This window comes from Pogoniulus pusillus, chromosome 35 (genome assembly GCF_015220805.1).
Source record: "Pogoniulus pusillus isolate bPogPus1 chromosome 35, bPogPus1.pri, whole genome shotgun sequence".
Classification (NCBI taxonomy): domain Eukaryota; kingdom Metazoa; phylum Chordata; class Aves; order Piciformes; family Lybiidae; genus Pogoniulus; species Pogoniulus pusillus.
The window spans coordinates 5,589,859-5,616,026 of NC_087298.1; the positions used below are offsets into that span (position 1 = coordinate 5,589,859).

Sequence of the window (26,168 nt, forward strand, 5' to 3'; positions counted from 1 at the left end):
GACAGAGGTGTGGACCTGAATCCAACTCCACCCCCTGCTCATGCTAGACCAAGTCAATTGATTTTAGTATTGCCTTCAGTTTATTACATGTCCAGATGTGCCTTTCTGTCTCACACCATTCCATGTGACACCATCCTTGGAGATGTTACACAAAGAAGTATGTAGATGCAGGACATGGTTTAGTCATCATGGTAGTGTTGGGCTGATGGTCAGACCTGATGAGCTCAAAGGTCTTTTCCAGCCTTAACGATCCTCTGGTTCAGGGTAGCATGGCTGGATTTTAGCTAGCTAAGACATCACCAGTGTATCCTGTACATCTCTCTTCTATCCCAGTCTTTGCTCCACAGCCAAGTGGTTTTACTGCCTGTCCACACTTCTCTGCTATTATCACACAGTCCTTCTTTCCTCCATTTCCCCCACCTTGTAAGCCAAAGAGTTTGAGCCCTGTCATTCACTAAAGACACGCAGCTGCAGCTGGTGGTTCCAAGTTGCAGCACAAGCAGAGCAGCTTGAATTTCAGCTGTGCTCATTTCCTTCTTTCCCCTGCTCACTTTGGGCTGCAGTGGCTTTCAAAGCAGCAGCAGCAGCAGCAGCAGCAGCTCTCAACCTGAGTCCCAACAGCTCGACTCTTTAATAATTTAAGTGATTTACACTCCCCAAAGTGCATCTGAACAGATTTATTATGAGCGTTTGCGACCTGTTCTTCTGAAGCACTTCTCTGATGTCTGCTCATCATTAGAGTTCACCACCCAACTCAGTTCAGAGTGATAATAGGAAGGTAAGTGCTGTTTCTTGAAGCTTATCATGAGAGGCAAGCCTGTTAAGATGAGATGATGTTGGGGTCTCTGCATGATCATTTAGGCTGCAGAATGGTCAGGTATGATTAAAACTAAACACTTTGGGGAGGGAGGGGGGTGGAAGATCAATATCCTAATGTCTCTCACATTAAATGTTTGTCCTAACAAGAAATGGAGCATGCTACCTCATGAACTCTTGCCCACATGAAGGCTGTTACAATTAGTTCTTGCTTTTGGTGTTTGGTTGGTTGGTTTATTAACCAGTCTGTCATATGGCAGCATATCCCTTCGGATATACAAATCATCTTCTTTCTTCTTGGACTACTTTGGCCATACAGAAGAGGACACCCTCCCTCCAGGATAACAGCAATCCACTCAGAATGAGTATTTAGTCATAAATGATCAGTAAAACAGAAGTCAATTTATCATAGAATCAATCAGGTTGGAAGAGATCTCCAAGCTCATCCAGTCCAACCTAGCACTCAGCCCTAGCCAATCCACCAGATCATGGCACCAAGTGCCTCATCCAGCCTTTGCTTGAACACCTCCAGGGACAGGGACTCCACCACCTCCCTGGGCAGCCCATTCCAATGCCAATCACTCTCTCTGGCAAGAACTTCCTCCTAACATCCAGCCTATACTTCTCCTTGTCTGTGCCAGGTTAGTTTGTTCCCCCTAGCAGCTCTCTGCTCTCCTTCCCAACAAGGTGGAGGCTTCCTGCCGATGTCTGACTAATTTCAACCCTCCTGAGGTGTACAGGTTTTGCTCTGTTGTTGCTGCTCTTTTATTTATGGTTTATATTAAGAAAGCACCAAGCATTCCCTCTGGATACAAGCCTCAGAAACTGTATTGTCCCAGTAGACAAAGAAAGGATTTCTGTAGCTGTTGTACCACTATGGCACTGACAAAGCCAAGGGATCTTTATCCAGGGGCATAAGAAACTTCATAGAAGAGATGGTACCAAACTGCTACTCCAGGCCCTTCATCCTGTGTGTTACTCCCTGAGTTGTCCTTCCTTTTGAATTTGTACAAGTACTTGGCTGGCTCTTATTTATCCCAGTTTATTTCATCACATCTCAGTACTGTGTAGTCAAAAGTTCCCTTCTGTCCTTTGTTCCACCCCATTCTTCACCATTGTACTGCCTAGCTGGGAATTTCCCTGCATTGCTGGGCACACACCTTTTTCTGCTCTGGTTTTTCCATCACTTTAAAGTTTCTCTCCTTTTCTGAGAGTCTGTCCTTTTGCATTTGAGCACACACCACTCACAGTAAGTGGCAAATCAATCCTTGCATTCCCATATGGGAATCTCTCTAGGGCCCACAGTGAGGGCTACAGCTTCCCCCCTGAACTGTGAATTCTCTCCTCCTATGGGAACTGAGCACTGGTCCCTCATCTGCTAAAAGAAGAAGATTTCAGCCTCATTTTTCACTGGCAGTGACTAGAATGACCAATCTGCTGCCTGCTGTGGAGTGAAAGGTCAGACCAGGTCCACTCTGTGGCTACTTGTTTTTCTCCACAGTGACCAATTTCAGAAGGTAATAGAAGCATCAATAATGTCTCTGTCTTCTCTGATTGCTTCATTTCTTCTTTCTTTCCCCCCCCCCCCCTATTGATTGAAATATTGCAGGCTCCATTTGTTAGCTCAGCCCTTGTGAGCCAGGCTGAGGCAGTCACTCCCACCACGTCTTCCCCATGAGCAAGATGTGAGGAGCTCAACTAATTTGGGATTGTGGAGGGGTTGACCACAGATTGAAACTTACAATCTCTTTGCCTCATGCTCTTTTGAGGCTGAGGTCTGACTCTTCAGGGCTCTGGGGAGTTACCTGGCAGTGTTTGCATGCTTAAAAGCAGCAGAAGAAAGGTCCTCTCCAAGGACTGATCACTGTCCCAGTTCAACTGGCTCAGCTCCTGCTGCTAGGGATGCAGATGAGGCTGAGAGCAAGGAGGAACCTTAAGGACCAGAGCTGTGTTGCATGTGTGTCCTCAGAGACACCTAGCTGTGTCCCTGCTCAACTCCACATAAAGCACGGTCCAGCCCAGCAGGAATTCAGTGAAAATGGAGTCTTCTTTCTATCTTGGTAGAAAAGAAATGAAAAGAGAAGCTAAACACACACACAAAGCTCAAAACCAAAGCAAGCCAAACGAACACATGCAGAAAAAACACAAACACACAAAAATTTCCCATCCAAGCAACCACTTCCTTCCCCCCAAAGAAACAAAATCCTACCCAAAAGCAAAACAAAACCCCAAACAAAATAAACAAAACCAAACAAGCAAAACCCCCAAACCTCCAAACTAAAAACAAACAAAGAAGTAAAAACTCCAAACCCCCAAAGTAAAATCAAACAAACAAGCAAAAACCCCCAAAGTAAAATCAAACAAACAAGCAAAACCCCCAAACTAAAATCAAACAAACAAGCAAAACCCCCAAACTAAAATCAAACAAACAAGCAAAAAAACCCCAAACTAAAATCAAACAAACAAGCAAAAAACCCCCAAACTAAAATCAAGCAAACAAGCAAAACCCCCAAACTAAAATCAAACAAACAAGCAAAAAACCCCAAACTAAAATCAAACAAGCAAGCAAAACCCCCAAACTAAAATCAAACAAACAAGCAAGCAAAACCCCCAAACTAAAATCAAACAAACAAGCAAGCAAAACCCCCAAACTAAAATCAAACAAGCAAGCAAAACCCCCAAACTAAAATCAAACAAACAAGCAAGCAAAAACCCCAAACTAAAATCAAACAAACAAGCAAGCAAAACCCCCAAACTAAAATCAAACAAGCAAGCAAAACCCCCAAACTAAAATCAAACAAACAAGCAAAAACCCCAAACTAAAATCAAGCAAACAAGCAAAAACCCCAAACTAAAATCAAACAAACAAGCAAAAACCCCAAACTCCAATCAAACTAAACGCAACAACAGCCACACAAACAAATATTCCCCAAAAAATCAAGCAAACAACTGTTTAGCTTCAACAGAGGCTGGGTCAGATCTAACCTCAGCCATGAAATGTATGGCTCATTTTTCTTAGGGTAAATTAAATCTCATAGCTGCACTTCTGGTTTAGTTGCCTTCCTAAAATGGGACTCATTTCTGAGCTCTCACCCCTAAGCTGACCTTCCTTCTTGCACAGGGATGATGAAATGGAAGCTGATAGGCTCTGGCTGCCCCAGTTTCCACCAGACAGAATGCATGTCTGTGCTAGTTTGAAGCAAGCTGGAATGTTTTGGTAAAAGAACTAGATAACGGGCAGTGAAATGAAAAACAATTGTGTCTCCTTCTCTCACAGTTACGCTGAGAACTCTGGGAAGAAGAAGAAAACATTCTCCATTTTGTCTCTCACTCTTGCTTTTGCCTTAGACCTGGTCACATCTCATTAACCCTGCTCCCACTAACCTTGCTCCCTAACCTCTTGGCTGCACCTCTTTTCTTCCTGAGAACTGGGGTAAGGTTGAGAGGGCCGGGGGGAGGTGTTGGGGTGGTTTGAGAGCCCCTCCTGGGGACTCAGGTTTCTGGGAGGGGAGTTGTGCTTTTGTATTGTTTCTCCTTTGTATATTTCTGTATATAATTGTATATAACTGTATATATTGTAAATAGCTGCTTGTAAATTCTGCTAGCTGTAAATAAATTGCTTCATCTATATTCCCAGGGTCCGTCTGAGTTAGCTGGGACAAATTCAAAAGTGTGGGGGGGCGGGGTAACCCCTAAACCATCACATTTTTTATTGGCTTTCACAACGTGGGGCTAGATATTTTGGAGTGAGTGGAAATTAGCTCTGGGAATTAAGATGAAGCTAATCAAGCAGCTATTGTACTTGGTGGGGATTGCTGTGTGGCCTGTTTTCTGGTTTTTTGTGTACAACTGGATCAAAGATCAAATTGGTTATTTCTTGCTTCATGTAGTTTTTAAGAAGGCTAAAGTTAAGCTTTCAAACATGTTCTGGAGCTGGGGTGATTTTATTCTTGGTTATGCTGGTTTTAGTGTCACTGAGAATATTACTAGTGATATTACAAGAGTTTTTGTCAATAATGTTACAATCAATCGAGAGTCTGCTTTATCTACTGCTCTCATGAGGGTCATCCAGCCCCAAACTGAAATGCCAAATCCATGCAAGGATTTTTACAATAAAGAGACTGTGGCGGGGTTGCTGTGCATTATCATGGCTCTTATGGTTTTAATATTCATATTAATTTTGGCATTATTGGTGAAAAATTCAAAACCAGCTTCTGTAAGGACTAGGAAAAATTCTGTGTCTCAGAAGCAGTCTCTTTCACAGCAAAACAAAGGAACACAGTTCTCGGCTTCCCCCTTGCCAGCCTCTGCCCCTCCTTCTCCAAGTGCTGGGAACACGGCCAATGTTCCCGCTGCTAACATAAACAATGATAAGGATAACCAAAACAAGCCACAGAGTTCAGCAGGAGCCTCAGGAGGACAGGCAGGTACCCAAAATCAGAATGTCCCTAGCAACAATCAAAACACGTCAGGGTTGGCAGGCATCCCAGGAGGACAGGCAAATAATCCCACTAATGTTAATAATACTACTAGTGCTAGTAATGCTAGCCCAGTCAGTCCAAATCCTACTGACACCAGCTCAGCCAATTCAAACCCCCAGCCAGCAGGCCAGAACCAAAATCCTCCTGTTAAAAGCAAGGCAGATTTGAACTCACAAGTTCCAAGTCAGACCTCCAATAATTCAAATGCTCCAGGTCAGACCCCTAAGGATTCAAACCCTTCAAGTCAGACTCCTAAAGATTCAAATCCTCCAGCAGACACATCCAAGTCTGTTGCTGCTCAGGCCCTTCTGGCACCTGCTAAGGCAAAAGCTAAGACAAAGAGTGGTTCGCAGGAGGATGTAAGAGATGGGACCTCTAGTGATCAGCAGCAAGGAGAGGAGGAGGAGGAGGCAGTTAGTCTGCGAGACCTTGTAGATGTGCTGAGACAACAATACTCAAGTGAGAGGAGCGCTGTGAGGTTAGCTGCCAGGAGAGAGGATGGTTCCAATGAGTTTAGGAATGCTATGAGGAAGATTGTGTTAGGCCCGGCACCACCAGATCAACAGGAAGAGGAGGAGGAAGATGACATCCAAGGCTCCAAGGATCCACTCAGAGAGGTCAGGGAAGTTAGGAAAGAATACACAAGGGAATCAGGTGAGCCAATCTTAAGCTGGCTAGTGAGATGCCGTGGCATTGGTGCTAATGCTCTGCAGGTAGGAGACAAGTCTGCCAAGCAGCTGGGACCACTCACTAAGGAGAGTGGAGTGGACAAACACCTAGCAAGTCCTCTTGGTAGGGTTAGCTTATGGACACGCCTTCTGTTGGCTGTGGCTATGAGATATCCTTCCCGAGATGATTTGCCATGGGCTGCCAAGAAGTGGAACACCGTTGAGCAGGGAATTAAGCTTCTGAAGGAGTTTGCTGTGAAGGAAGTGCTTTATGGAGATCATGGCACTCATGAGCCTGACGATATTCCTTTGGGAACAGGTCTCATGAAGAAGCTGATTAAGCTTGCTCCTTCATCCTATGCTAACATCTTGGCCAGTAAGTTCCTAGCAAGGAGTGATAATGGAAGATCTTTCACTGTTGGTGAATTCACTGACCAGCTCAGGCAGATTGAGGACAGCTTGTCACATTCTGGTATAATCTCTGCCATACAAACTATGACCACAGAGATGAAAAATACTATGAAAGAACTGAAGGAGGACCTTAAAACCTCAATTTCCAATCTGGTAAAAGATACCAATCCTGCATCATCTGAATGGGTGCATGTTTCTGCAGTCAGGAACAGACGCCCACCTCCTGCAAGGCAATTCCAGCCCAGGAGGAGACAAATTCCACCCAGACAGCAGCAATCACGTGCGTCACTGTGGATACTTCTGCGTGACACATACGGTGAGAACATGAACAAGTGGGATGGTAAACCTACTTCAGCTCTTTCAAAGAGGGTCAGGGAACTGCAGAGTGGCAGAAACAGAGGCAGTAATGCCCGAAAAGTAGCTGTCACTTCTTCAGCTCCCGAGAGCAACTGCAATTGTTCCAACAGTTGCAGTTCCTCTTACAACAACACCAATCACTGTGTACACCCTACATGCCATGTTCAGCATTAGGGGTGCCCTGCCTCCAGCCAGGAGGAGGAAAGGGATATTGGAGAGAACCGAATCTATTGGAATGTATTCATTAGGTGGCCTGGCAGTTCAAGAGTTCGGAAATACAGGGCTTTAGTTGACACAGGTGCTCAGTGTACTTTATTGCCATCTAATTGTAAAGGGACAGAGTCCATTTCTATTTTTGGAATCACTGGTGGATCTCAAGAGTTAACTAAGGTACAGGCTGAGATCAGTTTAACTGGTAAAGAGTGGAAGACACATACTATTGTAACTGGTCCTGATGCGCCTTGCATTCTGGGAATTGACTTTTTGAGACAAGGTTGTTTCAAAGATCCTAAGGGTCACAAATGGGCTTTTGGAATAGCATCTGTAGAGATTGAGGATGATAAATTGAAACTGTCCATTAGACCTGAACTTTCTGATGAATCTGCAGTTGTGGGACATCATGACATAGAGGACCTGGAAGTGCCAATTGCAACTCAAACTGTTCATCATAGGCAGTACAGAACTAACCGTGACTCTTTGTTGCCCATTCATCAGCTGATTCGTCAATTGGAGAGTCAGGCTGTCATCGAGAAAGCTCATTCACCTTTCAACAGTCCCATCTGGCCTGTGCGTAAACCTACGGGCGACTGGAGACTGACAGTTGACTTTCGTGCCCTCAATGAGGTGACGCCACCCATGAGTGCAGCTGTGCCAGACATGCTGGAACTCCAGTACGAGCTGGAATCGAAGGAGGCTAAGTGGTATGCAACCATAGACATTGCTAATGCTTTCTTCTCTATTCCCATAGCAAAGGAGTGCAGGCCTCAGTTTGCATTCACCTGGAGAGGAATCCAGTACCAGTTCAACCGTTTGCCTCAGGGGTGGAAACACAGCTCAACCATCTGTCACTCAGTCATCCATAATGCACTGGAGAAAGGTAAAGCTCCAGAGCACATCCAGTACATCGACGACATCATTGTGTGGGGCCAAACTGCTGAGGAAGTCTTCGAGAAAGGTAACAAAATCATTGACATTCTGCTGCAAGCAGGCTTTGCCATTAAGAGAGACAAGGTCAAAGGACCTGCCAAAGAAATTCAGTTTCTGGGAGTGCGGTGGCAGGATGGTCGCCGTTACATTCCTCAGGATGTGATCAACAAAGTCTCTACCATGGCAGTTCCCACCAGTAAGAAGGACACACTTTCTTTTCTTAGTGTGGTGGGATTTTGGAGACTACACATTCCTGGTTTCAGTCAGATTGTCAAACCTCTGCATGATGTGACTCGTAAGAGAAACAATTTTGAGTGGGGACCTGAACAACAAGCAGCCTTTGATCAAATTAAACGAGAAGTAGTCCATGCAGTGGGCTTGGGACCTGTGAGATCTGGTCCAGACATTAAAAACATTCTGTACACGGCTGCCAGTGACAATGGTCCAACTTGGAGTCTTTGGCAGAGAGCTCCAAATGAGACACGTGGTCGTCCACTTGGTTTCTGGGGACGTTGTTACAGAGGTTCAGAGACAAATTACACTGCAACTGAGAAAGAGATTCTAGCAGCCTATGAGGGAGTGAAAGCAGCTTCTGAAGTGATTGGAACTGAGTCACAATTGCTTTTAGCTCCTAGACTGCCAGTTCTTAACTGGATGTTCAAGGGCAAAGGTTCATCACCGCATCATGCCACAGATGCAACCTGGTCTAAATGGATGGCTTTGATAACCCAACGAGCACGAATGGGTAATCTTGACCGACCTGGTCTAGTGGAGGTGATCACCAACTGGCCGGAAGGCACAGACTGTTCTAAACCTCCGGAGGAGAAAATAACTCGTGCTGAGGAAGCTCCTCCCTATGGTGATCTCTCTGATGAGGAAAAGAACTATGCTTTGTTCACAGATGGTTCCTGTCGTCTTGTTGGGAACAAGCGAATATGGAAGTCAGCGGTTTGGAGTCCAACCAGGAGAGTTACCGAAACGAAAGATGGAGAAGGAGAATCCAGTCAGTTCGCTGAGGTAAAAGCTGTTCAACTTGCTCTTGATGTGGCTGAACGTGAGAATTGGCCTATCCTTTACCTCTACACCGACTCGTGGATGGTAGCCAATGCTCTGTGGGGTTGGCTAAAGGACTGGAAGAAGCATGGTTGGCAGAGGAAAGGAAAGCCTATTTGGTGTGCTGATCTATGGCAGGACATTGATGCACGGCTGGAGAAAATTCCAGTGAAGGTGCGGCACGTAGATGCACACATGCCTAAGAGCAGAGCTACTGAGGAACATCAACATAACCAGAAGGCAGACCAAGCTGCTAAGATTGCTCAAGTTGATACCAACTCTGAACTTGACATTGACCTTGATTGGAAACACCGAGGTGAGTTGTTCTTAGCTCGGTGGGCCCATGACTCATCTGGACATCAAGGCAGAGATGGAACATACCGATGGGCTCGTGATAGGTCAATTGACTTGTCCATGGATGCTATCACCCAAGTCATCTATGACTGTGACATTTGTGCTGCTATTAAGCAGGCTAAGCGAATCAAGCCCTTATGGTATGGTGAGAGATGGTCAAAGTACAAGTATGGAGAAGCCTGGCAGATTGACTACATCACTTTACCTCGATCTCGTTCTGGCAAGCAGTATGTGCTAACGATGGTAGAAGCCAGCACTGGATGGTTGGAAACCTATCCAGTTCCACATGCTACTGCACGTAACACCATTGTTGGTTTGGAGAGACAAATCTTGTGGAGACATGGAACTCCAGAAAGAATTGAGTCAGACAATGGCACTCATTTCAAGAACAATCTTGTGAAAAACTGGGCCAAAGAGCATGGTATTGAATGGATCTATCACATACCCTACTATGCACCAGCTTCAGGGAAGATTGAGCGCTACAATGGTTTGCTGAAAACTACCCTAAAAGCCATGGGGGGTGGAACTCTAAAAAACTGGGACAAACATTTAGCACAAGCTACCTGGTTGGTAAATAGTAGAGGTTCAGTAAACAGAGCAGGACCTGCACAATCAGATTTGGTCCAAACAGTAGACGGTGATAAAGTTCCTGTTGTACGTGAAAGGAATCTGTTAGGGAAAACTGTTTGGGTATTTTCTCCTTCGGGTGAAGGGAAACCTGTCCGAGGGGTGGTTTCTGCTGAAGGTCCTGGTCATACATACTGGGTAATGCAGGAGAATGGTGAAATCCAGTGTATTCCACAGAGAAATCTAACCTTAGCTGAGAGAGTTTAAATTCAAGCTGTTAGGAGTTTTCTGTTCTAGGTAACATCGGCGCCCAACACTGAGAGAATCTACGATAGAATCTACAGTATGTGAGCACGAACCCAACATCACCTGGGAGTCCCTGTTCTGAGTTTTTGAATCACCTACATCTGATTGAAGTGTGAACTGAACTTGTATATATTGTTTTAGTGTAAATATTGGTTTAGATTAGATTGGATAATTCTCAGCGATACTCTGAGCGAAGTAGACAGGGGTGGATTGTGCTAGTTTGAAGCAAGCTGGAATGTTTTGGTAAAAGAACTAGATAACGGGCAGTGAAATGAAAAACAATTGTGTCTCCTTCTCTCACAGTTACGCTGAGAACTCTGGGAAGAAGAAGAAAACATTCTCCATTTTGTCTCTCACTCTTGCTTTTGCCTTAGACCTGGTCACATCTCATTAACCCTGCTCCCACTAACCTTGCTCCCTAACCTCTTGGCTGCACCTCTTTTCTTCCTGAGAACTGGGGTAAGGTTGAGAGGGCCGGGGGGAGGTGTTGGGGTGGTTTGAGAGCCCCTCCTGGGGACTCAGGTTTCTGGGAGGGGAGTTGTGCTTTTGTATTGTTTCTCCTTTGTATATTTCTGTATATAATTGTATATAACTGTATATATTGTAAATAGCTGCTTGTAAATTCTGCTAGCTGTAAATAAATTGCTTCATCTATATTCCCAGGGTCCGTCTGAGTTAGCTGGGACAAATTCAAAAGTGTGGGGGGGCGGGGTAACCCCTAAACCATCACAGTCAGGCAAGAGGCAGACCTTGCTTCTCACTGGTTGCCTCAAATGCTGCCTAATTTCTGCAGCATCCTGCCTCTAGCAGAGTCCCACAGCCAGTCCCACCTCCTCACAACCCTCTATGGCATCTGATTGTCATCTCTGTCACACTGGGAGTGGGTGTAAGACATAGTACTGCCTCTTGCTGGACTACTGCTCTGTAGACCATATCCAGCCCACCAGAATCCTCCTTCCTGGAATACAGTTAATGCTCCTTGCAAAGGCTGAATTCCTTTAGCAGCTGAACATGTGATGAAACGTGGTTGGTTCAAACAAATCTGTTTCTGTGAGCACATGCTTGTGACTAAAGGGGCTTTGTAGTTAAAAATGGCTGGAGTTAATTGATATTCAAGGGAGATAATTTGGTGGTAATGCATTCATAAACAATGTCACTGTTTGTTTGAAAAATTAAAGCATTCATTTCAATGGAACTGTAAACAAGGGAAAGATGTTGCAGGAGTTAGGATTGAGAAGGCACTGTGGAGAGTTTTGCAATGGGAGTAATGTGATATCTGCATGGGAGGTGCCAGCAGGTGGAGGGAAGTGGTCCTCACCCTCTGCTCTCCACTGGTGAGACCCCACCAGAAGTACTGTGTCCAGTTCTGGAGCCACTATTACAAGAGGGATGTGGATGTGCTGAAAGGTGGCCAGAGAAGGGCCACAAGGATGACCTGAGGGCTGGAGCACTCGTGCTGTGAGGAGAGACTGAGGGAGTTGGGGCTGTTCAGTATGGAGAGGAGAAGGCTTTGAGGTGACCTTTTGGTATCTTAAGGGGGCCTACAAGAAAGCTGGGGAGGGACTTTTTAGGCTGTCAGGGAGTGATAGGACTGGAGAGAATGGAACAAAGCTGGACATGGATAGATTCAGACTGGATGCTAGGAAGAAGTTCTTCAGCATGAGGGTGGTGAGACCCAGGAATGGGTTGCCCAGGGAGGTGGTTGAGGCCCCATCCTTGGAGGTAAGGTCAGGCTGGATGAGGCTCTAGACAGCCTGATCTAGTGTGAGGTGTCCCTGGCCATGGCAGGGGGGTTGGAACTGGCTGATCCTTGTTGTCCCTTCCAACCCTGACTGATTCTAGGATTCTATGTTTTAAGAAGAGGAGACTAAACCATTTCAGGCTCTCTTTCTATCTCTTCTTAGAGTCTTAACTCTTCAGTAAGAGGAGAAGACAGTGCAGTGGTCAGTCTTCAGAGACTTCAGTCAGTGCTCTTCATCATCCACCTCTTGTGCCCAGCTGGGTTTTACAGGGCATTTCACCATCTGAGCCTGAGGGGTGATGGCACTCCTATCCTGAGGAATGCTTGCTGGGATTAAAATCAGCCTGATTTAGCTGGGAAAAAAAATATAACTGAGCACTTTCACACTGCTGCTACTTATATCACTTCCAACAGAAAAGGCAGCTTGAGTAGAAAGTAGCATTTTCTGAGGTGTTTCTCTTTACTAACAAATCCCTGCTTTGCAGACAGACGAAATGGGTTGCAAGGCAGGGTCAAGAAGGCAGTTTACAGCAGTAGAGAGAGCAATAAGTTAAAACTTGGATGACCTGGGTTCAAGTTTCTGCACTGCTGCAGATCTCTATAATCTTGAATAAGTCACCTCTTCTCTCTGTCCTGGCTTTTCCTGTAACTTGGGGCTGTCAACACTTTCTGGCTTCATGAGATTTTCTGAGTATAAATACACTAGAAGCCTGGAAGCACTCAAACAGAGGGGGAGGAGGGTCATCTACACACCATACCTAGACAAGGAGAGCAATAATCCTAGCAGTTAGGATGCCTGGTTTTGGCCACAACAACCCCAAGCAGTGCGACAGGCTGGGGACAGAGTGGCTGCAGAGCAGCCAGGAAGAAAGGGACCTTGGGGTACTGGTAGGTAGTAGCTGAAGATGAGCCAGCAGTGTGCCCAGGTGGGCAGGAGAGCCAATGGCATCCTGACCTGGCTCAGGAACAGTGTGGCCAGAAGAACAACGGAGGCTATTCTGCCCCTGTACTCAGCACTGCTCAGGCCACACCTTGAGTGCTGTGTCCAGTTCTGGGCTCCTCAATTCAAGAGAGTTGTTGAGGTGCTGGTAGGTGTCCAGAGAAGGGCAACAAAGCTGGTGAGGGGCCTGGAGCACAGCCCTGTGAGGGGAGGCTGAGGGAGCTGGGGGTGTGCAGCCTGCAGAAGAGGAGGCTCAGGGCAGACCTCAATGTTGTCTACAACTACCTGAAGGGAGGCTGTAGCCAGGTGGGGTTGGGCTCTTCTGCCAGGCAAGCAGCAGCAGAAGAAGGGGACAGAGTCTCAAGCTGTATCAGGGCAGGTCTAGGCTGGATGTTAGGAGGAAGTTGTTGGCAGAGAGAGTGATTGGCATTGGAATGGGCTGCCCAGGGAGGTGGTGGAGTCGTTCAAGCAAAGCCTGGCTGAGGCACTTAGTGCCATGTTCTGGTTGGTTGGCTAGGGCTGGGTGTTAGGTTGGACTGGATGCTCTTGGAGGTCTCTTCCAACCTGGTTGATTCTATGAAAATTATTTTCCATCTGCTTTATCTTTGCATGATAAAAATGCTTCCAGAAACCATTCTAGACCAAACATGAGCCAGAAACAGCAGGAAAGTAATTCTCTGAGCTCAGCTTTGTTTTCTGTGTGGCTAAGATGTATATTTGGGGTGGGGGTGATTATGTTACCACTGAGCCTTTCTCTGCACATTGGGAGGTAAGGTGGATTTCGTATGAGTTTGTTCATCACACCACTCCAACAGTATTAGCAAATAAAAGAGATGAAATTTAGAGCAAGGGAAAATTGGATTTCCTCTCAGAAATGATTGGCAAGAGAAGAGTCAAAACGACTTTAATCTTGTCCAGCAGAGAGAACTCCCAGTAGCTGCAACGTGTTAGTCTTCTGTTTTTCAGAAGTTTATCTTGGTTCCCACTGGGTCACAGCAAACTTGATTTGGCAGCCTGTGATCCCTGACACTTCTTCTAACACAGCCTCTGTATCAGATAGGAATGGTGGAGATTTATTTTTTTTCTCTTATGGCTGGAAGGCAATGAGATTGTTCCTTGAAATGAACATGAAAACCTGAGATGTCTACATCAGTTTTCATTACATGAGAAAACCTTTCTTTTTTAAAATTTATTTATTTAGAGAAAGAATCTGAGGAGTAGAACTCTCAGGCTCTGTCTCTATACCTAGCAGTGGATGCTCTATTCTAAGTTGTATTTTCTCATGCCTTATTTCTCACTGTTCCAAAATAAGGAGCAGAACTCTCAGGCTCTGTCTCTATACCTAGCAGTGGATGCTCTATTGTAAGTTGTGTTTTCTCATGCCTTGTTTCTCACTGCTCCAAAATAAGGAGTAGAACTCCCAGGCTCTATCTCTATACCTAGCAGTGGATGTTCTATTGTAAGTTGTGTTCTCCATATCTTATCACAGTATCACAGTATTATCAGGGTTGGAAGAGACCTCACAGATCATCAAGTCCAACCCTTTACCACAGAGCTCAAGGCTACACCATGGCACCAAGTGCCATGTCCAATCCTGCCTTGAACAGCTCCAGGGATGGCGACTCCACCACCTCCCCAGGCAGCCCATTCCAGTGTTCTGTATTTCTCAGTGTTCCAAAATAAGGAGCAGAACTCTCAGGCTCTATCTCTATACCTAGCAGTGGATGCTCTATTGTAAGTTGTGTTCTTCATACCTTATTTCTCAGTGTTGTGAAATAAGGAGTAGAACTCCCAGACTCTATACCTAGCAGTGATCTCCTGTAAGTTGTGTTCTTTCATACCTTAGTTTCTCAGTGTTCCAAAACAAGGAGTAGAGTTCCCAGGCTCTGCCTCTGTACCTAGCAGTGGATGCTCTATTGTAAGTTGTATTTTCTCATGCCTTATTTCTCACTGTTCCAAAATAAGGAGTAGAACTCTCAAGCTCTGTCTCTATACCTAGCAGTGGATGCTCTATTGTAAGTTGTGTTCTTCATACCTTATTTCTCAGTGTTGTGAAATAAGGAGTAGAACTCCCAGACTCTATACCTAGCAGTGATCTCCTGTAAGTTGTATTCTTTCTTACCTTAGTTTCTCAGTGTTCCAAAACAAGGAGTAGAGTTCCCAGGCTCTGCCTCTATACCTAGCAGTGGATGATCTCCTGTAAGTTGTGTTCTTTCATGCCTTAGTTTCTCAGTGTTCCAAAATAAGGAGTAGAACTCCCAGGCTCTGTCTCTATACCTAGCACTGAATGGTCTCATATAAGTTGTGTTCTTTCATGCCTTAGTTTCTCACTGTTCAAAAGTAAGGAGTAGAACTCCCAGGTTCTGCCTCTATACCTAGCAGTGATCTCTTGTAGTTATGTTCTTTCATACCTTAGTTTCTCAATGTTTAAAAAAACCCAAACAACCCAAAAAATATTTTTAAGGCAATACTTTTAAGGCCTTAGCTATGTAATACTACATTCTATTATCATAGAATCAACCAGGTTGGAAGAAATCATCCAGCCCAACATAGCACCCAGCCCTGTTCAACCAACTAGACCATGACACTAAGTGCCCCAGCCAGGCTTGGCTTCAGCACCTCCAGGGACGGTGACCCAACCACCTCCCTGGGCAGCCCATTCCAATGCCAATCACTCTCTCTGCCAACAGCTTCCTCCTAACATCCAGCCTAGACCTGTCCTGGAACAACTTGAGATTGTGCCCCCTTGTTCTGTTGCTGCTTGCCTGACATAAGAGAACTCCACCTGGCTACAGCCTCCCTTCAGGTAGTTATAGGCAGCAATGAGCTCTGCCCTGAGCCTCCTCTTCTGCAGGCTGCACACCCCCAGCTCCCTCAGCCTCTCCTCACAGGGCTTTAACCATTAGGAGTTTTTTTTTTTTAAGGCAAATGATTTAAAGCTGATAGTAAGAGATACTTTTCTTACACAGCATATAATTAACATGTGGCACTCGATGCCACAGACATTATTGAAGCCAAGAGCTTTGGAGGATTCACAAAAGGATTAGACATTCATATGAATAATGAGAAATTCTATTAGAGAAAATAAAAAATGTATGAGGGATGGAGCACTTCATGCTTCAGGGTATAAAGCAGCTGCTAATTGATGAGGGCTAGGAAAGAAACGTGCCCCTGTGGGCAGGACATCCCGTGATGGTTTGAGCAAGGCTGCAGAAGTGGGACATTGGCTGCTGCAGGGATTGCTGGACTGCCTGATCCTCTGCCCTGCTGCAGTGAGGCAACTCCCATCCAAAGGTAACAACTGAAAGAATCTCTAAAGATCCAACTGAGCCATCTGTGATTGAGCCCTAGTGAGCTGCTAGCCTATAACACAGGCAAATGCTGTGCTGCATCCAGCTCTTTCTGACATTCCAGCTGTGCAGGGTGGTCTCAGAGGCACCAGGAGCTTCCAGTGCAAGGGGGAAGTGCTGACTATGCAGACAGGATGACTCACACATCTTGAGAGGATGTGCTGAAACTTGTCCCCTCTTCCTGATGTGTAATCCCAGGGGAAAACAACCAACCAACCATCAAAAAACCCCAAACTAGCAAAAACCCAAATCCAAATCAACCAAACAAAAAAACCCTCAACTCAAAACAACTCAAATCAAACCAACAACAAAAAAAAACCCACCAGCCAAAACCCACCTAAACAAAAAGCAAGCAAGCACACCCAAAACTCCACTCAAAATAAAATGCTAAAGAAAACCCAAGCCAAACAAAATGGGTAGAGAGGCTCTTCAGAGGGATTTGGTAGGCTGGATCACTGGGCCAATATTAATGGAATGAGTTTCAACAAGGCCAAATGCCAGGTCCAGCACTTGGGTCACAATAACCCCAAGCAAGGCTACATCCTTGGGGCAGTGTGGCTGGAGAGCTGCTTGGCAGAAAGGGACCTGGGAGTTGTAATAGACAGGAGTTGAATGTGAGCCAGCGGTGTGCCCAGGTGGCCAAGAAGGCCAATGGCATCCTGGCTTGTGTTAAAAATGCTGTGGCTAGCAGGAGCAGGGAGGTGATTGTCCCCTTGGACTCAGTTTTGGTGAGGCCACACTTTGAGCATTGTGTTCAGTTTCGAGCTGAGATGAGAGATGTGGAGATGCTGGAGCAGGTCCAGAGGAGGGCAACAAAGCTGCTGAAGGGCACAGAGAATAAATCTTGCTAGGAGCAACTGAGGGAGCTGGGGATGGTTAGTTTGAAAAAGAGTAGGCTGAGGGGAGACCTCATTGCTGTCTACAACTACCTTAAGTGACATTGTGGAGAGGCTGCTGCTGGGCTCTTCTCACAGGTAGTTTAGGACAGAACAAGGGGGAATGGCCTCAAGCTGAGACTGGAGAGGTTTAGATTGAACATTAGGAAAAAGTTTTTCACAGAGAGAGTGGTCAGGGACCATGAGCTGCCCAGGGAGGTGGTGGAATCGATGACCCTGGAAATGCTTAAGGGTCATTTAGATGTGGTGCTTAGGGACATGGCTTAAGGCCAGGCTCATAGAGTAGGGTTCTAGGTTGGACTTGGTGATCCTGAGGGGCTTTGCCAACCTGCATGTTTCTGTGATTCTGTGAAAAAAAAAAACAACCAACCAACCAACAAGCACCCTCCAAAACCCTGCAAAGGTGCAATGAGATGATTTGAAGTCATCCCTACCCCACCTCCATCTGTCTGTTTACTCAGGTCCTTCCACAGGCGTGTCAGCATAAGGCACACATCCATTTAACAAACACGTCAGGTAGCCAACCATGTTTGCAGCTATCGAGCAAGCAATTATAGTTCATTCAATCAAAGGCTTTCACTTGATCCAACCTCAATTAACAGGGAAGGCACTGCCACATCTGCCCACAAGTTCAGAAGTATCTACAATTCCACTTAGTTTATTGCTATATTTCTGCAGCCTTTGATAGAGTGAGATTGATTACAACAACTAAGAACAAAGAGTGACCTTCCCCGGACTCTTCCAATGGTATTTCAGTTAGTATTTTATAATCACTGTTTAACAGAGAAATTGCTCTCTGGTTATTAATATAAAAATTATCACCTCCTTTGACTAATCAAATCAATAAAGGCTCCTATCCTTTGAAAAGGCCAACCCCCTTCTCTCTGTTCATAATTAAACATTTCAGCCTAATCTGGAGCAATAATAACCTTCAAAGTTTTTGAAAATTCCTAATAATAATATCTCTCAGAACACCTTTTCACTCAGCAGGTTTCACAGACCACAGCCCACATTTGGAGAGTGTCTTTCTGCAGGCTTGGAGTTGGATGTGTGTGTGTCAGCTTTGTAAGGAAGTCTTTTTTATCCTCAGTCAGAAAGAAATGCACATAGGAAGTCTTCGTGTTGCACTGGGCATTGGCCCAGGGTAGTGTTGGGTTGGGATTGGGCTCTTCTGCCAGGTAACCAGCAACAGCACAAGGGGACACAGTTTCAAGTTGTGCCAAGGGAGGTCTAGACTGGATGTTAGGAGGAAGTTCTTCACAGAGAGAGTGATTGGCATTGGAATGGGCTGCCCAGGGAGGTGGTGGAGTCACCATCCCTGGAGGTATCACAGTATCACGGTATCATCAGGGTTGGAAGAGACTTCACAGATCATCAAGTCCAACCCTTTACCACAGAGCTCAAGGCCAGACCATGGCACCAAGTGCCACGTCCAGTCCTGCCTTGAAGTGCCTCAGGGACGGCAACTCCACCACTTCCCCGGGCAGCCCATTCCAGTGTCCAATGACTCTCTCAGTGAAGAACTTTCTCCTCACCTCAAGCCTAAATCTCCCCTGGCACAGCCTGAGGCTGTGTCCTCTTGTTCTGGCACTGGCCACCTGAGAGAAGGTGTTGAAGAAAAGCCTGGATGAGGCACTTAGTGCCATGGTCTGGTTGCTTGACCAGGGCTGGGTGCTAGGTTGGACTGGATGAGCTTGGAGGTCTCTTCCAGCCTGGTTGATTCTATGATTCTATAAGCTAGAGTCTATGTCCACCTAGCTGGTGATGTAAGCACCAAGCATCACTTGCCCAACCTTAAGTCCAGCCAGGATATCAGTGTTAAACTCAGCAACTGCAGAAATGGGATCCAAATTCCTAATCTTATACAGACAGGTATTGCTTCTGCCTGTCTAATTTCTGCTGTCCTCTCCTGGACTTACACTTATCAGGATTAGTCTCAGGCAAGTTATCTCTGTCAAGCTTGAATGGCTATTCTCACGGGGTACCGAGAGACATGAGAGCTAATTAACTATCATCCTACATTTGATGATGACGAGCATCCGTTGAGAGCCTTCCATCCCAGTGGATCTCATGGAGCTTCACATATTAAACAAACGTGCACATGCCAAGCAGAGGGATTGCTTCCTCATAAATGAGTGGCAACCAGTTTGGAGTCGAATCGCTCGACAGTGTAACAGCAGGCAGCGGAGCTCCGCCGCAGCTCACGGCAGGGAGTAAGGAGTACCTTTATGGAATGATTAACTTGTCTAAGAAAATGATGTCTCTGCAGGGCTTTCATTTCATGTGTAGCTGCCACCAGGATCCCTGTAACAGAGCAGACATGAAATATGACTTAGGGATCCCCCTTTCACCATTGCCCACGTATAGAGTTCCTGCAGGCACGATAAGTATATATGTCTACTTAGATAACACACAATTGGCCCTTTGATCTATTCCAACCCTTTCTTAGGCATAACCATTTCCAACCATGGGTGTTTTCCTATGAGGAATGTCCTTTCAGTATATGTCCTAGAAAGCTGTGAAGCAACCCCAATGGATGACTGAGGTGATGTTGTGCATCTTTAATTCTATATTCAATTCATTTCAATGAGGATTTTTACTTGGTCTTCTGTAGCCTTGAGTTGGGTTGCATAGATGAGTCTTTAGACTCCCTTAGGTGTTTGGGAAGCATTTGTTGTGGAGTGATCATTTGGAGTGAATCACCCCTGGATGTGTTCAAAAGCCATACAGGTGTGGTGCTTGGGGATATGGGTTAGCAGCAAACTTGCTGTAGTAAGGTTAATGGTTGGACTCAATGATCAAGTTGTGCCAGGGGAGGTCCAGACTGGATGTTAGGAGGAAGTTGTTGCCAGAGAGAGTTATTTGTCATTGGAATGGGCTGCCCAAGGGGGTGGTGGAGTTGCCATCCCTGGAGGTGTTCAAGCAAAGCCTGGATGGGGCACTTAGTGCCATGTCTGGTTTACTGGATGATAGTTTGGACTGGATGATCTTGGAGGTCTCTTCCAACCTGGTTGATTCTATGATTCTATGATCATGAAGGACTTTTCCAACACAGGTATTCTGTGTTTCTATCTAATCTTATCTTCAGAAGTTTCAGGTAATGCAGTTTTGTTTGAAGACGACTTGGCTCTGGCTTTCAACAAGGTCTTTGAATCCTCTAACAACCAAAAGGCACAACTGCAATTAGAAGAGAAAAAAAAATGAAAAGGCAGAAGGCTTTGGTACCTCTCCCCCTTTCCACATTTGAGTGAAGATAATAATATGTGCACAATATCAATAGATGAAAGAGCTACCTAAATACTGAGTCCCATTGAAGGACAAGATGCAGTGGGTGTGAATCTGTGCAGCCTCTCTGAAGATGATGAACCTGTGCTGATTTCTACCAGCTATGAACTCAGGTCCTTCGGTGTTGATTCCTGTTATCATGTGAACCCCAGCCACAGCTCTCCCCTATGTTTACTCATCAGTGACTTTATCACATCCTCTTTCATTTGCCTCCTTTCTGAACAATTTACATTTCACCCCCTTGGAGCTTTTCTGGATGAGACTCCTTTCATCTCTCATCATAATGCTCGGTAATGACATTTCCATTTGCTTCCCTTTTCACGAGGCTCTGTTTTGAAAACAGGATCTGACCTCTCTCTTTGTAATCTCCTGTCAGCCAAGAATCACTTTGTGCATGAATTTAATTGACTTATTACATCTTTACAGAATGTGGTTACTTTAGTTGTGTGTCTGTTCTGTTTGTTTGTTTGTTTGTTAATTTCTGGCTCTTTGAGAACTAGATTATGCAATTTCCAGAGCCTATTTCCAATTACTATTGAATCTTTCTATTGAACTGAATTTCATTGTGAGGTGGAAAATAGAATGAAGTGAAAATTCAGCTGAAAACATGTCAGTATTGTTGATACATGTGTTAGTGCTAAAATAGCATTTATAAGCTTATTTTCTCTTCTGGGGCAATATAGGGAGGGGAAGCATCAAATAAAAGCAAATGCAGGTTTTTTTTCTTCTTTTTCTTTTCTTCTCTTTTCTTCTCACCTCTCTTTTATTCTCTTTTCATCTTCCCTCTCCTCTTTTATTCTCTTTTCTTCTCTCCTCTCCTCTTTTATTCTCCCCTCTCCTCTCTCCCCTCTCCTCTCTCCCCTCTCCTCTCTCCCCTCTCCTCTCTCCCCTCTCCTCTCTCCCCTCTCCTCTCTCCCCTCTCCTCTCTCCCCTCTCCTCTCTCCCCTCTCCTCTCTCCCCTCTCCTCTCTCCCCTCTCCTCTCTCCCCTCTCTTCCCTCTCTCCCCTCTCCTCTCTCCCCTCTCCCTTCTCCTCTCTCCCCTCTCCTCTCTCCCCTCTCCTCTCTCCCCTCTCCTCTCTCCCCTCTCCTCTCTCCCCTCTCCTCTCTCCCCTCTCCTCTCTCCCCTCTCCTCTCTCCCCTTTCCCTTTTCCCTTCCCCTTTCCCTTTTCCCTTCCCCTTTCCCTTTTCCCTTCCCCTTTCCCTTTTCCCTTCCCCTTTCCCTTTTCCCTTCCCCTTCCCTTTTCCCTTCCCCTTCCCTTTTCCCTTCCCCTTCCCTTTTCCCTTCCCCTTCCCTTTTCCCTTCCCCTTCCCTTTTCCCTTCCCCTTCCCTTTTCCCTTCCCCTTCCCTTTTCCCTTCCCCTTCCCTTTTCCCTTCCCCTTCCCTTTTCCCTTCCCCTTCCCTTTTCCCTTCCCCTGAAATGTCTACATAGCACTGAACAAAACCTGACTTGTCCTGTTTTGATGAACATGAAACCCACCTGATCCTGTTCTATAATCCTCAGATGTATGGAAAAAACCTCCTTCTCTTTTCCAAAAATGCCCAGCATTACTGTTATTTAACTAGCTCCTGAGCTGGTATAAACTGGCCTGTCACTAGTAATCCAGAGGGAATGAGATTGATTTATGCCTGTAGAAAAGCTGGTCCATTATTATGAGAAGTGACACTGGTGCTGGTGGCACCTTGTGGGGAATGAAAGCAGGTTTGGGTTTGTGACAGCCACAGAGCACACGGTGAGGACCAGTTGGTGCAAAACCTGTTTCAAGTGTTTAGGTTGATAAATGAATGTTGGTTCCTGGCTTTGTTCATAGCAAAGTGCAATGTTTCCTGGAAAACAGACTAGTGGAGAGCTAAGTGGGCTGCAGTCTCTCTCTCCTAAAAGCTTGCCTGGAGTTGCATGTGCTGTGCCATGTGGCAGGGCTGGAGACACAGAATCTCTTTCCTCAGTGCTGCTGGGACCATCCTTGGCTGGATGCATTCAAGCTGCATGGACTGACTATTGTACAGTAGATTTATGGCTCCCCAAAGAATCAAATCCACATTGGTGTGTGAGAGATAAAGATACTTAGGGCTTTGCTTTGTAGCAAAACATTTCATAGAATCATCATAGAATCATAGAATGTCAGGGGCTGGAAGGGACCTCCAAAGATCATCTGGTCCAGCCCCCCTGCCAGAGCAGGATCACCCAGAGCAGATCACATTGGAACACATCCAGATGGTTCTTGAATATCTCCAGAGAGAGAGGTTCCACAACCTCCCTGGGCAGCCTGTGCCAGTGCTCTGTCACCCTCACAGGGAAAAGAATCCTCCTCAGGTTCACATGGAATCTCCTATGCCTCAACTTCCTCCTTGTCCTGTCACTGGGCATCACCCAGCAGAGCCTGGCTCCAGCCTCCTGGCACTCACCTCTTACATATTCCTCTTACAGCATCTCCACATCCCTCTTGTAATAGTGGCTCCAGAACTGGAGGTGGAACTTCCTGTGCTGTACTTTATACCCATTACCCCTTGTCCTAATTCATGGGGTTTCATGGAGTACCTTGCCAGGTTCTGGCAGCTGATGGCTGGGGAGCTTTCCTGAGTGTCTGGTTTTTAAAACATCCATCAAGCCCACAGCTGTGCAAGCCATGCCTGAGTTTCCTTCCTCCCTTTTTGAATCTATGTGACCTCCCATAGCATCCTGGAATGGGTGTGGTTTGCAGAGGGGCTTGTTTCACCTATTGAAGCCTCTTGCATGATGAATATGGGGCACTCTACATAGCTATTCTGATACAAGGCAGCTGGTGAAAGGCCTGGAACACAACCCCTATGAGGAGAGGCTGAGGGATCTGGGGGTGTTTAGCCTGGAGGAGGCTCAGGGGTGACCTCATTTCTGTCTACCTGAAGGGACATTGTAGCCAGGTGGGGGTGGCCTCTTCTGCCAGGCAACCAGCAATAGAACAAGGGGACACAGTCTCAAGCTGTGACGGGGGAAGTATAGGCTGGATGTTAGGAGGAAGTTGTTGCCAGAGAGAGTGATTGGCATTGGAATGGGCTGCCCAGAGAGGTGGTGGAGTCACCATCCCTGGAGGTGTTCAAGCAAAGGCTGGATGAGGCACTTAGTGCCATGGTCTGGTTGACTGGCTAGGGCTGGGTGCTAGGTTGGACTGGATGAGCTTGGAGGCCTCTTCCAACCTGGTTGATTCTATGATTATGGGGCCCCATTCTGCAGTCCTTCTTCTTCACCCAGACCTTACCAGACCTCTCTCCTCTCATTTTTCCTGTGTTCTTGGTCAGTAAGGCTCTCCTTGCACACCATTGCAAGGCTTTGATCTTTCTTTGTGTTCTTTGTAGTCGTTTCCATTGCTGGTTGGTGGGAATTTGTGTGTGCATGTGATTTGGGTTGTTTCTTTCCTGAGATGTGGAAACTGAAATTACATGCTCAATTGTCAGTGCAGGTGAACTGGAGAGTTAGAAAATGGCACAGCTGTGCTTCATGTTTTCATCTCTGATATTCCAGCAGTTCCTGCTGCTTTATTTGCTTTTTTTGTTGAGCATTTCTGAGCTCTAAACTAACATTTTTATAGAACTATCCACAATGACTGCAAGATCCCATTCCTGACTGGAAATACAGAGAGGCTTATTTTCCCCATGTACATTACTTAGCAATTCTTGGTGTTGAATTTCATCTGTCATTTCATCACAGACTCATTCTGTGTCTCAAGAGTCCTCTGTGATTCTCTGTAGTCAGCTTCAAATTTGACAACGTTCAGTTGTTTTGTGTCTTCCACTAACTTCATCTCCTTGCTATGAAACCTCTTTCCCAGCCTATGTATGAATATGATGAGTAAACATAAAATGGTTAGGGTTGGAAGAGACCTCTAAAGATCATCTAGTCCAAATCCCTCATAGTAAGCAGGGACACCTTCAAATAGATTTGCTCCTGCCTGTAGCAAGGAAATTTTCCCTTTAGCCCTGTAAGTTGCTTTAAGAGTTTTTGTCACTGCACCAGGCAAAAGTTGCATTTAAAGAGGTAGGATCACAGCTTGAGTGCTGTGTCCAGTTCTGGGACCCTCAATTCAAGAGAGATGTTGAGGTGCTGGAAGGTGTCCAGAGAAGGGCAGCAAGGCTGGGGAGGGGCCTGGAGCACAGCCCTGTGAGGAGAGGCTGAGGGAGCTGGGGGTGTGCAGCCTGCAGAAGAGGAGGCTCAGGGCAGAGCTCATTGCTGTCTACAGCTACCTGCAGGGAGGCTGTAGCCAGGTGGGGTTGGGCTCTGCTGCCAGGCACCCAGCAGCAGAACAAAAGGCCACAGCCTCAAGCTGTGCCAGGGCAGGTTCAGGCTGGATGGTAGGAAGAATTTCTTTATGGAAAGAGTGATTGGCATTGGAATGGGCTGCCCAGGGAGGTGGTGGAGTCTCCATCCCTGGAGGTGTTTAAAAGGAGGCTGCATGAGGCACTTAGTGCCAGGGCCTAATGAATTAGAAGGTGTTAGGTGAAAGGTTGGACTCAATGATCTCAGAGGTCTTTTCCAACCTGGTTAATTCTGTGTTCAGAGTGTGGTAGGGGTTGGAAGGGACTTCTGGAGATCTTGGAGTCCAATTCCCCCTTGCCAGAGCAGGACCATATAATGTAGCACAGAAGGAGCAAAGTGAGACTGTTGCTTTCTAAGGATAAAAAGCTAGCTCTACATTTTGCCTGACAACTTTAGAGTCTGAACAAATAATACTTATGCTGGAGTCTTCCTTCTGATAGAAAAGGAAGCAGAGCTGTGAGCAGCAGGAGCTGTAAGAGTCCTTCAAATCTCAGACCCACTTCACTCCCACTTCTTCCTGAATCATTTGTCCAGGGAAATCAAGAACCAAACAAATGAGGATTATTCCCTGGTTGAAGAGGATTTTATGTTTAGTTGTATAAATCAGAACAATTCTAGAGAAGATTTTGTTGAGCTAAGGATCTGGCCACTTTCACACAGCCCACTTGTGCTTGTGGATCAATAAAAAACATTTGAAATGGTGTTTTTTTTTCCCCCTTGAACTGCACAAATCCCACAGCTCTGTCAAAAAGCTTTGCACTGTTCTGGCAATCCCAGCTGGCCTTTAACTCCTGCTGTCCATCTGTCTGCAGGAAAGGTTTCTGTGGTTTTAGTTGGTAGGTTTGCTTTAAGGTTGGTTGCCTCAGGAAAATGCCCAGCTGGCTCAAGGGGTGGTCAGAAGCCACTGATCAGCTCAGCTGGGCATGACTGCATCCATGGCAGTAAAAGTCTCACTTCTGATATTACAGAATCACAGCATGATAGATGTTGGAAGGGGCTTCTGGAGATGACCTAGTCCAACACCTCTACCAAAGCTGAGTCACCTACAACAGCTTGCCCAGAATTGAAGTGTCCAGGAAGATTTGGAATGACTCCAGAGATGGAGACTCCAACCCTAGAATGGGTTGTCCAGAATTAAAGTGTCCAGGAAGGTCTGGAATGACTCCAGAGATGGAGACTCCAACCCTAGAATGGGTTGCCCAGAATTAAAGTGTCCAGGAAGGTTTGGAATGACTCCAGAGATGGAGACTCCAACCCTAGAATGGGTTGCCCAGAATTAAAGTGTCCAGGAAGGTTTGGAATGACTCCAGAGATGGAGACTCCAACCCTAGAATGGGTTGCTCAGAATTAAAGTGTCCAGGAAGATTTGGAATGACTCCAGAGATGGAGACTCCAACCCTAGAATGGGTTGCTCAGAATTAAAGTGTTCAGGAAGGTCTGGAATGACTCCAGAGATGGAGACTCCACTTCTCTGGGCAGCCTGTTCCAGTGCTCCACCACTCTCAAAG

The 26,168-nt window shown here is 45.9% G+C and overlaps 1 long non-coding RNA gene across 1 annotated transcript in view; it reads left to right on the forward strand.

Moving 5' to 3' along the window:
* Window positions 1-589: 589 nt before the first annotated feature.
* Window positions 590-26,168, forward strand: part of LOC135190138 (uncharacterized) — a 40,457-nt gene continuing 14,878 nt past the window's right edge. Inside the window, exon 1 of the long non-coding RNA XR_010308431.1 lies at window positions 590-778. This is a non-coding gene — a long non-coding RNA (uncharacterized LOC135190138). The remainder of the gene's footprint in view (window positions 779-26,168) is intronic.